Source organism: Podarcis tiliguerta (genome assembly GCF_965153285.1).
Source record: "Podarcis tiliguerta genome assembly, chromosome: 8".
Classification (NCBI taxonomy): Eukaryota; Metazoa; Chordata; class Lepidosauria; order Squamata; family Lacertidae; genus Podarcis; species Podarcis tiliguerta.
In genome coordinates, this window is record NC_139541.1 from 82,306,688 (window position 1) to 82,321,739 (window position 15,052).

General features: G+C 41.6%; 1 protein-coding gene across 7 annotated transcripts in view; it reads left to right on the plus strand.

Annotated features, from left to right (window-relative positions):
* The first annotated feature begins 5,499 nt into the window (after nt 1–5,499).
* Nucleotides 5,500–15,052, plus strand: part of BICRA (BRD4 interacting chromatin remodeling complex associated protein) — a 98,251-nt gene continuing 88,698 nt past the window's right edge. For 3 of the 7 annotated variants that reach the window (XM_083454700.1, XM_083454704.1, XM_083454706.1), the window contains exons 1-2: nt 5,500–5,673; nt 9,893–10,021. The gene's annotated coding sequence lies outside the window, so the exon portion shown is untranslated. The remainder of the gene's footprint in view (nt 5,674–9,892; nt 10,022–15,052) is intronic. The other 4 variants (XM_083454701.1, XM_083454703.1, XM_083454698.1 and 1 more) reach the window with 2 other exon arrangements.

Below are 15,052 nucleotides of genomic sequence, written 5' to 3' on the forward strand. Positions count from 1 at the left end.
CCCCCCTCCCCCTCCTCCTCTTCTTCTTCTTCTGCACGCGCCGGCCACGCCCAGACGCCGACTGGGGCCCGCCCACGCGCGCCTGGCGCCCGAACGGGCTGGAGGCTGGAAGGGAGGGAGGGGAGGGCGGGGGAGGACGACGACAATAAAGCGGCGCTTCGCTCGCTCGCTCTACGCGGGGAGGGTGTAAGCGGGGGGGGGGGGTGAGGGTACGTGCGTGCGTTTTGGCGGGAAGGGAAAGGGAGTAGCCGGTAGCCCGGCGCCGCCATTTTGTGAGGAGGTTGGCAAGGCGCGAACAACCTCCCCCGGCTTACCTAAGTACAGCTGCGTGAGGGGAGGATAAGGAGGGGATGGAGTCGTGGAGGGGAAGCTGTGAGGGAATGAGGTACGGGGGGGGGGGGGGACGCAGCCGGACGTATGGCGTGTCGTCTCGTCGCGCACCGTTTCCGTGAGGGGATATTTTACGTTTTGCCCGCCACATTTGTATGCCGCCCTGTACGCGCCACAGGTCTCGGGGCGGTTACCGCATAAGAAGGTCAAGATGAAGAAACACGCAATAAAATACCTAATGAAAAAATCCCAATTATTTATATGGGCGGTTGCCACATAAAATGACAATATCCAAATACATAATAAAAACAACCCGGTTATTTATATGGGTGGTTACCACATAAAATCACAAGATCCAAATACATAATAAAAACAAAATCCAATTTTATATGTATTTCTATTCTACCCTTCTTCTGAGGATCACAGGGATATATATGTGTGTGTGTGGTATCTACACATGCATAGTGCATAACTGCAGTGATAGCAAGTGTCAGTCCTTTATTGCTATTTATTTATCCAGCGGATTTGTACCCTGCTCTTCGGCCAAAAAAGGCTCCCGGTGCGCCTTACATGAAATCAAAATAAGACACTCCTTGCAGGCATACCTATAAATGAATTAAAGATACAGCACACAAGGGGAAAGGGCCAAGGAGGGAAGAGGAAAATAAAACTCCAAACTCAGGCACCAATTTCTAGATCAATTCTATAAAATAGTCGGTGCCGGCATCCGCCTGTCTTGAGAGACAGTGGAGTGTATAAACGAACAAAGGTGGTGGGATAGGAAAAAATAGGCCCTGGTAATCTAGATTAAAATCTATATATGTAATGATAAATATCATGTAGCTATATAGGCTATTTCTGGCCTACTTATAAAGTAAAAATAAATACTAAAAGTGTGAAACAAAAAATTGGGGCAGGGGGGGAACTTGAGACAAAACACAAAGTAAGAAGAGCTACTGGAGGGCAAGGGAGTGGTTGGAGACCCTTAATAGTTTAATGTCAATTGAGAGGAAGATGAAGTGAAGAAGTGAGATTTTATTCAGATATTTACATGTGCCAATATCAGGAATGAAATTGATGCCAGGAAGTAAAGCATTCCGTTAGTAGAGAGCAAGGAAAAAAACATTGCTAAAATACTGTTTTAAAATGGTCCCACACACTTAAGTCTCAAATTACTGCTTCAATCCAAATTGGTTTTGTTGTATGTATCAAGTTTCATTTCAGTCATCAGAGCAAGTAACCTCCCAGTCCTTTAAATGCATCTAATTCCAGTGGCGTCAGTAGATTTAGAGCCCTACTACGCATAGGATCAGGCTCTAATTCTACAGGATAATACACACTGAACCTGGAAATAAACAGTTTAACAGGGCTTACTACCGGTATTTGGAATATATGTATTGGATTGCACAGTCAATTACAACTAAATTATGCCCATTGATTTCAATGGCACTTTAGCAGAACTGGCTTTATTTGGACTATATATGGTTTGCCAACTCCTTTTTCTGGTAACGTTTCTGAACGGCAAATAGAAACTCAGAAAGCGGCTTTTGCTGGAATAGAGATGCAGCGATGGGGAAAGCTTTAAGTTCTGGATATCTGCTTATCAAGAAACAATTAAAAGAAATTGCCAGAAAAGGAAGCTAGCAGCTGCAATATATGGTATCCTCAGTGAAGCTGTAGGTGATGATAGGAATTAAAACAAGGGTCTGTCCTCATCCCATACACAGCAGGGAATGAGGATCCAATTTTTAGTGCAAAAGGTGTGTATGGATGTCGAAAATATACTCTGCCCCAAGGGTGAAACTAAGCTTTATTTGACCCGGGTCAAAGACCCAGTTTGGCACCCCTACACATGCAGCCTGTCCAGTGTATACAGGCAAAGTAGTGCTATTGAATCTTTTCAGGGGTTTTGTACCTTTAATTGAAAGCTTCCTGATTGCAGGTTTTAGCCATTTTAGTTGTTCATGTTAATTGTGCCTGGTGCATTAGTGATGAAAATCCTTTTAATTCCTCCCGTGTAAATTTTTGTTCTCATTGAAATCAGTTTAATTCCTGATTTTTCTCTCATGTTTTTGATGTGAAATAGTTGTATTTAACTCTATATATTTTCTTACTTTCTTTAAGAAATAGTATCATTGATAACAATTATATTCTGATTTCGTCCTGTTTTATTATTATTTATCATTATTATACCTTCCTACAATTTAGTAAATTAATATGATTACCCTATAAACAGCTGATCTAATTTTAATTCAGAAGACATATTGTTCTGTTTCAGAATATTTATTTATTGTTAGACATCTCATAAAGCAAGTTCTCTGGCGTTGTTGTTGTTTAGTTGTTTAATCGTGTCTGATGCTTCGTGACCCCATGGACCAGAGAAGCCAGGCACTCCTGTCTTCTACTTCCTCCCGCAGTTTGGTCAAACATGATTGTAGCTTCGAGAACACTGTGCAACCATCTCGTCCTCTGTCGTTCCCTTCTCCTTGTGCCCTCAATCTTTCCCAGCATCAGGGTCTTTTCCCGGGAATCTTTTCTTCTCATGAGAAGGCCAAAGTATTAGAGCCTCAGCTTCAGGACCTGTCCTTCCAGTGAGCACTCAGGGCTGATTTCCTTCAGAATGGATAGGTTTGATCTTCTTGCAGTCCATGGGACTCTCAAGTGTCTCATCCAGCACCATAATTGAAAAGCATCAATTCTTCAGTGATCAGCCTTCTTTATGGTCCAGCTCTCACTTCCATACATCACTACTGGGGAAAACATAGCTTTAACTATATGGACATTGTATAAAACCAATTAAAAACATCACACTGAAGCCCCACGATAAATCTTAAAAATCTTATCCACTGTAAAAATTCCAGTACAAAAAGTGCAAAACAATAAAATACAATGCAGGTCACAGGTGCTAAAAAGAGCCAGCAACATGGGATATAAAACCACCATCCATACCACAGGGACTAAAATAGCAAGAACTTAAGCAGTCTGGGAGAATAAAATGTCTTAAAAAGATAAAGGGACCCCTGACTGTTAAGTCCAGTCACGAATGACTCTGGGGTTGCGGCGCTCATCTTGCTTTACTGGCCAAGAGAGCTGGTGTTTGTCCGCAGATAGCTTCCGGGTCATGTGGCCAGCATGACTAAGCCGCTTCTGGCAAACCAGTGCATGGAAACACCGTTTACCTTCCTGCCAGAGGGGTACCTATTTATCTACTTGCACTTGACGTGCTTTCAAACTGCTAGATTGGCAGGAGCAGGGACTGAGCAACGGGAGCTCACCCCGTCACAGGAGATTCAAACCGCTGACCTTCTGATAGGCAAGCCCTAAGCTCTGTGGTTTAGACCACAGCCCCACCCGCATCCTTTAAAATGTCTTAGTCTGGCCTTAATGGATAATAGGGGTGTTGGGTGAGTTTCTTTACAAAGAGTGTTTCATAGCGAGGGAGGCACCACCAACAAGGCCCTTTCACTTCAAATTGCAGGGACACATGATATATGTTCTAATGCAAATGGCAATTGCTCCCCTGCCAATAATAATGGTCATTCTAACCCATACCAATGGGGGAAGGGCGGGCAGGATTGCATTACAGTGCTGTTACTCTATTCCTGCTGGGAAAACAAAAATCTGGAGTCAGCTATATCATCTTTAAAAAAAAGAGATAGAGAAAGGAAGAGGATAAAAAAGGGATCACCAATACAACAAAGTAAGTGTCCAATTCTAGTTGTAAATTTGTTATCTTCTGCCTATCTGCTCCTTTTTACTGTATAATAGCGGTTAGAGGACTACAGCCATTCCTGGACAGGGTTTGGCCCGACCACTGCAGTCCAAGCATTGGTCATCTCAAGGCTGGATTACTGCAATGTGCTCTATGTGGGGCTGCCCTTGGGTTTAGTTCGGATGCAGACTGCTGCTGGGTGCTTCTAGCCAAGGAGACGTGGCACTTTTGTTAAAGCAGCTACACTGGCTGCTCATCTACTTCTGAGCCTTTTCCTTGCATAAATTTACAAAGCCCTAAACAACTTAGGTCGAGGGTACGATTGCCTATATTCCAGCTTGATTACTGGAATCATCGGTAGGAGCATCGTTAATCATTCCCCGAATTGGTACTCTGCCAATAGAGATACAGTGAGTTCCTTTTGTCCCAACTTTTAAATGCATGCCGAAAAACATTTTATTCTACTAGGCCTGCATAGGCAATTCAGAATACATATGCCACAATGGTTTATTAATGCTTGCTTTAAACTTTTGCTTTTTAATTGCTTTTAATTTTTATGATTTTAATCTTTTTAATGTTGTAAACTGTTTTGACATGTTTTGTGATTTAGCAGTAAATGAATACGTCTATAAATAAAAATAATAAGTAAACAAGTATGCAATGGGACTATTGCCAGTTTAGTGTTTTTCAAATTTTGAAGCACCAAATTCTTGAGTAAATAGGACAGACTTCCCCAGCTGATATTATCTGGAAGAGAGCATTAACCTTTATTGCACAACCAGCAGAAAAAAAGAGTCCTCTCTGAAGGCAGAAGTATTTCCTTCAAGCTTAGCTGCTGCATAGGTTCATATGAGAAAATGCAGTCTCTCAGGTACACTTGTCCCAGATTGCTTAGGACTTTATAACTCAAAACCAGCTTTAAGTTGTTATAATTTTGACTGTGTCCAGAAACAAACTGGGACCCAATCAAGATTACATGTGGGGTTCATAATTTGCCCGGGGAAGCAAAGATGTGGCAACTGAAACTGGAGCAATCTCAACAAACTGTTTTCATAAGAGATGTCAGTATAGGTGTAATAAGCTTGTTATGCTGTGTCCCGGAAGAATCTAGCCTCCATGTTGTAAACTGAAGTTTTCAAAGGCTTAAAAAATTGCCCCACATATAAATACTGTACATTGTACTAGTCTAGCCTGGATGTTACTTACAGCATAACCATTGCAGTACAGCAAACGTACAGCTGTTGCTCATGCGTTGTATAGAATCCAGATGTCTTTCAAGGTAGTGCCTCTGTTGAGAATAGATCTCATCCAAATCACTTGTGTCTATGGGGTGTGATTTTCCTTGTTTTCCCTATCAGTAAGTGTGGTGTGGAACAAGGCTTGACAAGCATATGCCTACGGCATATCTAGAGATAAGCAGCCCTACTCCCCTCCCCACCTACCCAGCATGCCCTGGGAGTATAGGAAGTTGCTTTACACCAAGTCGAGCCATTGACCTCCCTGGCACAACGTTTTTTGCACTACTGTATTGGCAACAACTCTCGTTTCAGATAAGGGGAATTTGGAGATAAGAGGACTGAAACTGGAACCTTCTGCATGCAATGCACATATGCTCCACCAGTGAGTTTCAGGTACTCCCCGATCCATACAAATTCGTTGTTGTTTTTACAAGTTTAGTTTTCGAAACGTGTTCAGAATGTCTTCCCACTGTCTTGCTCAGGCGCGAGTGTATCTGTACACATTTATAAAAAAAAAAAAAATGCTTAAAAACTAACATTAGCAAAATAACTCCCACTGTAAAACCCTGCCATATTGTGAACTGCATAGGAGTAGACTGTACGGCTGCAATGGCTCTTGTTTCCGAGATGCATCCCCAGGCGCAATCGGAGTATTACCCCAAGCTACAGTCCGCGATCGAGTCCAAAGTTAAACGATTTCTGATTCGTTTATTAACGTATTGCATTTAAGTTCCCCGGCAGTAGTGGAACGGCACGTTTGTTTTGTTTTATGAAACTGCAAATGGCCATGTAGAGCGGAAAACCCTTTTCAATCTCTTCTTTTCTCAGCTTTTTTTATTTTTTTTAAAAAAAACTCCCAATCGGATATGTTACAAAAACGCTGTGGAAAACGTGGTTTTTCTGCTCCGTTGAAATGATCCGGGAGAGAAAAGCTCCTAAAATCCTGTCTTCTTTAAAAACTCTCACCGCGCTCGTTTGCCTCCACGCTCGCAGCTCTGCCTTTTATAGAGCACCAAAGCGAGTCCCACCCAAGTTTAAACAGAATGTAAGAGATAATTCAAATCCAGCCAATCGCAGGGTATAAACATAGCAGAAAGCCCTACCCCCTTATTAATTACCCACGCTAGTCAATCATATTTAACCTGTCTAATCAGGGTGACGGGTGCTGCCTTTAGCCCATCCCATTACTTTCTGATCTGCTCCACTTTTGACCAATCAGGAGAACTCTCTCTCCGGCAAAACCAGTTTTTAATTAGTACGCCGAGGACCCTTTCCTGAGCTGTGCTTTCAGCTGCCTGATCTCACAGCCCGTTTAAGACGGTGCCTGTCTGGCTGTTAGCTTGGAATTGGGAACATCTGCATAGTGTACTGTACTCAGAAAGCCTTGGCTTGTTTCAATGTGTGTGTTGGCCGTGTGTCTTGCTGGATAAATCATGCAAAACAGTAATTAAGAGTTGTCCCGATTACATTTACTTATGTGACTGGCTTTAGAAAAGTAATACAGTACTGAGGGAGTGAAGCACTGCACAGTAATGACTTGGATTTGCTTTTGTTTTGCTTTGGTACTAACGAAATCTAGCAGGAAGCTGCTTGATAGAGGATCTAGAAGTGCATGAGTTGTGAACTATGTGAATGTATTTATGTATAGTCCATTTATTGTCTACTATATGTTTACTTCATTACAAACTGCACCAGATTCAGCCTCCTGTCTCTCTTGATACTATTTCGTAGCTGCACTGAATATAGGGCATTAACAATATTTTTTCTATAACAGGCTCAATTAGTATTTATGTATTTCTGAGATAAGGTACATTTATTTTGATTAATAAACCATAACCAGAAAGTAGGCATTGAATACTCCGTTCTAGAGCAGCTAAGCAAAATCTCCATAAGTAATTATAAACATGGTTATCTTTAAGTTCTACTGAACTAAACTTTATTATTATTCAGTTTCTTAGCTGGAATCCTGTGCACACTTACTAAAGAATAAATCCTCGTGGATACAGTAGGATATATACAAAGATAGCCCATATGATGCCATTCAGATGTCGAATTACAGCTCCCACAATCCCCAAGTACTGTTCATACTGGCTGAGGCTTGTAGGAATTGTAGTCCAACAACATCTGGAAGGCACCACATTGGCTACCCTTGCAGTATAACCTGCTATCAATTTTATAGTATAATTATTTTTCTGTCTGCAAAAGGTATTAGAAGTGGTTGATTTGAATATCTCTTGTTTAATATCAAACTTACCCCTCTGTGTTTTATGCATTATAGCTAGAATGTTGTACATTAAAAATTGCTTTATTGTTATTAACACATACTTATTTCGTTATTAGTTGTTTTGTTTCTGTGGTGTTTTGACTGTGCAGTCCAGTCTTGTGTCTTCTGGGAAGCAAGCCTCACTGAATTCAAAAGACTTATTCATGTGTACAGAATTGCACCTTAAATTCCCAGAAACCACAAAGGAAAGGCTGGGTGTAGCCAGTAGATCAAATAAGGGATAGGTAACATCCATTACACTACTCATACAAACAAATGAACACATGTGCCCATTCAAACAAAGTAAGATGCGTAATCACTATACATTTCTAAACATTTATCTACTGTTTAGCAGAACGAAAGAAAGAACATGGCCACAACAGTTCATGAAATATTTATAGGCAGGGAAACTTTCTGGGTCTATTATTACCACTGCTCTGTGCTCACTTTGAGGGCCAAAGTTCAGTGGTATGACATCTTTTTTGCATGCAGAAGGTCCAGGTTCAGTCGGGGGGGGGGGGCGGGGAGAGAGCCATCTGAAAATCCTGGTCAGTGCTGACAATACTGAGCCAGGCGAACCTGGTATAAGGCAGCTTCCTATGTTCCTGTCCTAATGTCATGATTACCGTAGAACTTCAGAAGTTGCAGGGTTTCCTCCAGTCCTCAAGATGCATGCATTAGGTGTAGTATGGCAGGAATGAAGAACCTGTGCTCTCCCCCACTCGCATTGTGCCTAATGAAGCAGTGGTACCAATATGGTTTGCTCTACATTCCACACAAAAATCCACGAGCACCTGCCATTCTAATCTGGTCCCACCAAGTCCCATATGTGCCTGCATGGAGCAGTTTTACATGTTCCCAAAATGCTGCACTTAGCATTTGACAGATAATGCTAAACATTAATACACACCCTGGCAAACGTTGCATTAGTTGTTGTGGCTTCATCTCAAGAAGTGTGCGTGCACACGAAAGCTCATACCAATAACAAACTTAGTTGGTCTCTAAGGTGCTACTGGAAGGAATTTTTTTTATTTTGTTTCGAGGAGCAGGCTAGGTTAAGCGGAATAAGGGAGAATGAATAGCCAGTAGGGTTAACTCAGCCTGCCACAGATGGCCGAGTAGGTGATGTGATGGTGATTTTGAAGAGACGTGCAGATGAAAGGGATTTGAAGATGGCCTTTTCAGGCAGGGAAGCTTTTTACAAGAGTTGAGGGTAGTAGTAGAAGGCAGAAGAATTGGTGGGGGGACACACACAAAACTACATTTGCACAGGATTGCACCCATAGAATCCAATATGGTCTGGTATAAGTAGGAAATATAATTTAATTAGTACACCCCAAGTCCTGTAATTTAGGGGTGAAGAGAAGACAAATCATACTCCAACTGTGCCCAACTACAACTCCCATCAGGCATGCCCATGACCAGGGATGATAGGAGTTGTAGTTCAGCAACATCCGGAGAATGAAAGGTTTCCCACACCTGGATTAGTGTTCTGGCTTCTGTAAAGTGTGTGTTACAATTACCTTTGCAGGCAGTATGACTCTCAAACACTTTTCTAACAGACTTGGTTCCCTTGCCTAGTTTTGCGATATGCTCAGTGACCTTAAGTGTGCTTATTGAGATGCAAGTCCTACAGAGTTCAGCAGGGCTTACTCCCTTGTATGCTTGCTGGAATTAGTACACTTGGGGCTGGATGCTTAAATGACTGGATGGCTCTCATATAAAAGTGTCATTTTAAACCTTTGGTGGGGATGTTAGCAGTTTCAGCCAAAAGCCCTCTCATGCGAGTCTGCTCTCAATCATTAACATTTCATAGAAATGACAAGTGCTCCTTCTCTCTTTGTTCAATACGAGTTGAGCTTTTTTCTTCGTAAGTTGAAATTGGTTGTTATTAAGAAGCTCGCTTCGAATTAAGATCCCACCCATGCTTTCCACCCGCGTAGGGTCTGCAAATGCTCCCACCCACCCCCTCCGTCTGCTTGCGCCGAGCTCTTCCCTCCTGAGGATGCGAAGCTTAGCTTGAAACGCACGTCAATCATGAAGGTCGCTTAGCGTGCCTGTACCTTTAATTCACCCCGCGCTTGACAGCCCCGTGGTAATAATGTCTTCGTCGGAGGCTCTCCTTTGAGCGTGCGCGCGCGTGTGGCTATTTTGAAAGAGAGAGGGGGGTGGGGCAACACAAATGCAAATTAAGTGAAAGGGGTGGAGGGAAGTGGCTTTTTTTTTTCATCGTTTCTCTTGAAACGTAAAATAAAAAATTAGCTGTATGTTACCTTCCCCCCTCCCTAAACCCTTGCCTTCCGCCCTTTTAATTTTTTTTATCTTTCGCCTACCCCTCCTTTTTTTTAGACGCCTTGCTCCATTGCAATCAGGCATTTGGCTGACCCTCTATGAGTCTGTGCCTGCTGGGGTCCTGCCTCCGGAGCCCGTGCGGGGATGTCTCGGAGACCCCGCGCTGACTGCTGCTCAAACATCACGGTGAGTTTGTTACAATGTAGCAATTTCTCTTTAAATCTCTTAACTCTCTCTACCTGCAACTCAGGGCTGTGACAGGGCGAAAAAAACCTGGGGGGAAAGGGAACCGTGTCCCCCCCTCCTTGGGTAGCAGCCCTGATCTCTTTCCATTGCTCCCCCAATCCAGTTCTCCCCCCAAACAGCCTCATATTACTGCGTCTGCAGGGCACGTCTACAGAATACAATGTAGCTTTATAAAATGATACACAGCGTTCTAATCGTTGTGGCCGAAGAGGGGGCGCTGGGAGGTTCTCCCCCCACCCCCATCTCTTATTTCGCATATCCCCACAGCCTTCTAGAATAGGTTTTCCTTCTCCACCAGATGGGGGGGGGGGCTCGCTTTGGGGAAAAGGGGAAAAAGAGAAGAGATGATAATTCGCAGCGTCGGATGGTTATGTGTCGGGTTTTGATTTCCCGGTTGCAAAGGCATCGTCTATTTCGCTTTCCCCACCCCCACTCCACCTCCAAAATAAAAGCAAAGGATGCCCCTAGCAGATGGGTCTTATCGCTTGGTTTTTGATTGCTTGGATGGTGGGATATAAAGCACACAAAAAATGACTATTTTCCTTGGTGTCAAATTTGAAAAGGGAAATCCAGGGTTATAGGTATTTGCTTTTTAAGACATATCCAAACACTATAGTAAAAATTAATTCTCGAGCTCTGTAAAACAAGGAAGACTTGCCAAATACGGGTTATCCTCTATTAACCTTCTCTCCACCTCTTTATGAAATCTCAAACTTGAGCCTCTGGCCTTGTCTTATAAACCGCTGCTTGTTTGTTTTGTGCTGATTTGGTTCAAAAAAAGCAACAATACAACTCAGTGATAATACATTGGATAGAAATCTTCAATGTTTGGTTTTTTTGGTAGTGAAATGGTATGTTGTGCTCCTGCAATCCATTCTTGTGGCATCTATTCTTCCTGAGCATATATATTTCCAGGAAATAAAAACATATTTTTTGCTTTTCAGATGTGCATTTTGTGTGTGAATCATGGCTGCCCCCCACCCCTTAGCACAGTTATGTTTGGGTTTTGCTTTTTATATGCTTGTGTACACATTTGCAATACATTACAAACTTTGGTTCTCTGTCCTGTCCTGTTGTTCTATATGTCCCAGTTAGTTGTCCAATCTCTTCTGGAGTTTATCCAAAGAATTGCATACCTCTGAGTTAAGAATAATAAACAAACCGCAAAGCATAAGAGGTGATTCTGTATATGTTTTGTAAATCCAGTGTTTTTCAAAAGTGTTTTCTAAAACAGCTCTTCTTCGCCATGATCAGATTCATATTCTATGGACATCTCTGTAGTGACTATATCAGGAGTATTGATACTATATATATCAAAACGTTATACAGTAAAGCTGAGGGTTCACTGAAAGGAGTTGAAGTATTGTAGTGGGTTTGCTCAAAATCATATACTTGATTGTTTGGGGTATCTGAATATATTCAATATACAGAGAGGTTTTCCTTTTTATTTGGTTGTTTATAAAAGTAACTACACTGATCTAAAATGAAAAGTCATGGTGATATGAGTTGGGGTTTGTTTTGCTTGTAATTCAGGTTCACTTACTTGCTAGATTCCTGATTTTTTACTTAAGTGCTCAACCAGTCAACTGTTTCACTGAAATTACCTGGCTAAAATGTGATGACATTACTCACAGATGACATTACTCACACTATTATCCTAAACACATTTGTTTTAAAGAATGTCCCATAGAAATCACCCAGATAGCCAAGTAAATGTGGATAAGATCAAAGTCTTAGAATCAGAATTCTAGGACAAGATTTGGATTTGCCCCTAGATGCAAGGGTAGCAGCTGGGGTTTGGAATGATTTGCCCAGTTTAGGCTGGTGTTTTAGATGCATCCATCCATGGGAAGTTCTATCCTGGCTATGGTGACACATGCTTTAGTTACTTCCAGACTTGATGACTGCAGTGCACTCTACACGGGGCTGCCTTTGAAGAATCTTCACTTGGTCCAGAATGCAACCACAAGTGTCTTGATGGGCACTCAGCCGTTGGAGCACATTATACTGATTTACTGCACTGGCTTCGTTTCTCGGCACAGTTCAAAGTCCTGGTTATGACCTTTAAAGCCCTCAGTGATTTACAGTGGTGCCTCACAAGACGAAATTAATTCGTTCTGCGAGTTTTTTCGTTCTACGAGTTTTTTCATCTTGCGAAGCACCAATGTTTATTGACGGTTTCCCATAGGAAAGTTTTTTAAAAAAGGCGCAACATGTTTCGTCTTGCGAAGCAAGCCCATAGGGAAATCCGTCTTGCGAAGCAACTCAGAAAACGAAAAACTCTTTCGTCTTGCGGGGCACCACTGTAGTCTAGAGATCTTTCTCTTCTCATACAACTTTTCCTGTTAGTTTAAGATCTGCAAGGGAGGCTCTTCTCAATATCCCAATGATGTTAGAGCAGGCATAGGCAAACTCAGCCCTCCAGATGTTTTGGGAATACATTTCCCATCATCCTTGACCACTGGTCCTGTTAGCTAGGGATCATGGGAGTTGTAGTCCCAAAACATCTGGAGGACCGAGTTTGCCTGTGCCTGTGTTAGAGATATGGTTGGTTGAGGGTTAGGAGAGAAACATTTCTGTGGCTATGCCCAGCTGTGAAACTTGCTGTCTTGAGGTTTGGTCCACTCTCTTTTGATCTCTCTTGGTGCATATTGAAGGCATTTTTATTCTTTTGGGGGTCAGCCTACTGAGTTGAGATACTTTAATGGTGTTTTAGTGGACAAATCTATTGGACATGCGTTGGTTTTTAATGCTATGTTTTACTGATTGGTTACTTAATGTTTGTAAACCACCTTGATTGCAATAGGAGGAAGGAGTATAACCTTAATAAACAAAATGGGGGGGAAACTTTATACCATAATCCAGAAACTAGCTCTGTACTAGCTACAGAGATAGAGGTTTGTTGACCATGCAGGAGATTCATATATCTGCAGTAAGGATGCCACCCTGCTTGGGTTTGCAGAACTGCTGTATCTCAGCATCATTTTCTCTATCAGAAAACATACTGTTTTCAAAATAATTTCTTAGACCAGGATCCAGGATTAGGAGGGGCTTGAAAAGACAGACACAACAGCAACGTCCTTTTAGGAGAATTCACAGAATGCTTGTGCATGTACTATCATATGAGGGTGCTTAAGTTTGGGTAGAGGCATGGTTATGCTGTTGCTCCAAGAGTCCAGCTTGGAGCACAGGTCTGGGAAGGGGATGCCAGCTACTTAGTCACCAGAAGTTTGTGCGCATGTTCTGTGCACCTTAGGAGCTACCACGTGTGCTTTGTTAATAAAGAATTAAACTATCAACCATTTGTCTTCTTTGGGCTGGGTATGCTCAGGACAATAGCACCAGTAGAAATCCATTAATTTCACGTTTCCTCCTACCTTCTTTCTTATTTTTTTATTTATTAATTGCTATACTGCTTACTTGCCCAGACAGCTTCTGAGTGGCTTGGCATACATAATTCTGTAGTTCAAAGGCTGTTTTGGCTTGGAAGGTTTTGGATTATACTTCTGGGTAGCATAAAGGCTTTATTTACTTCCGACCCAATACAATTTAATAGTCACAGCAATCAGCTGGTATAGACTCTTGTTCTGGAAATACATGAATTTAAAATTGGAAATGGTGTAAATCACCAAGAACAGACAATTTTAAATCATACTAATCTACAAAAATTCAGTTGTTGAATTTTCTTGGTAGGCAGTTGTAGAACCTCATATTTAAAGCATGTAGATCTGTGATGTAATACCATGTTCCTTCAGGGTCTTGCCAGGTTTTTGAGTGGCCCACAACTTAGATAGTATAAGGGGTATATGCTTAAGTGAAATTAGGCTTTTACTGATACAAATTGCTAAAGGTATATATACATGTTGAGTTTTGTTTATTAAGTCATCTGCTTTAAATGGTTAACTGATTTTAGCTTTAGTTTGCATGTGATCCAAATCTCAATAGATGTCTTTTTGAGATTCTGAAGAGCAGAAAAAGAGCATTCTTCATGTTTTATTTCTACCCTATGACAATAACATACCAGAGCCAAAATGGCTCCAACACATGAACAAGTGTGCCTTCAACTTTTAACCCTACCAAATATATACTTTTATCCCAAACTCACAGACTTAGTTTTAAAGACTAAGCTAGTCTTTTGAAAGAAATTACATGAGGGGAAATAGGGTGAAAGAAAAACAAGGCTTGTTAAACTGTCATGTGACTATTTAGGTCTCTTAGTGAAACTTCCTGATTGCAAGTGTATGTGTGTAAATATTCAGGCACAAATATGTATGCATTGTATTATCTCAAGGGTATCCAGTTTTTGTCAGAGTGACTATTTTAAAAATAAAATGGAAATGGAGTATCCCTGACTGAAATAAAAGCAAAACAAAAATATGACAGAAGGTAATTGCTCATGGCCACAAACTATTGGCAACTGGATTTGCAAAATGTATTTATTTATTTTTTTAAACTGTCACACTTTTCTTCCTGCAGTGTAGGGGAAGTTGAAAGAAGCTAACAGCATAGAGGGGGGGGGGGAGAGAATCCAGCCAATATTAAAGCATAAAGAAACACTTTGGTAATCAAATCTAAAATTACAACAGATTATTGGTTCAGCCTGACTCAAAGGTCTCCCCGAAGAGCCAGGTGTTTACCAGACACAAGAAGGCATATAGTGATGAGACTCTACAGAGAGCATTCCATTGTGTCAGTGCTACAACTGAATAAGTTGAGGGAGCAAATCCACTTTAGCTCTTCTGCATTCATTAAGGTGGAGGTAGCAAAAAGGTAACCAAAATAGGATTGTCACGAGGAGTGGAACATGTATGCTCTTTGTCTCACTCAGACTGAGAAGGGTCAGGTGGAGTGCAACTCCATTTTTTGTTTACCTTGTCAAATAAAGACTTTGGTTGGGAAAGAGGTTTAGTCTTCCAAGGAGGTCTTGCTTCACACTTTGAGAATGTTGACTTAGTTGAAATCATAGTTAGT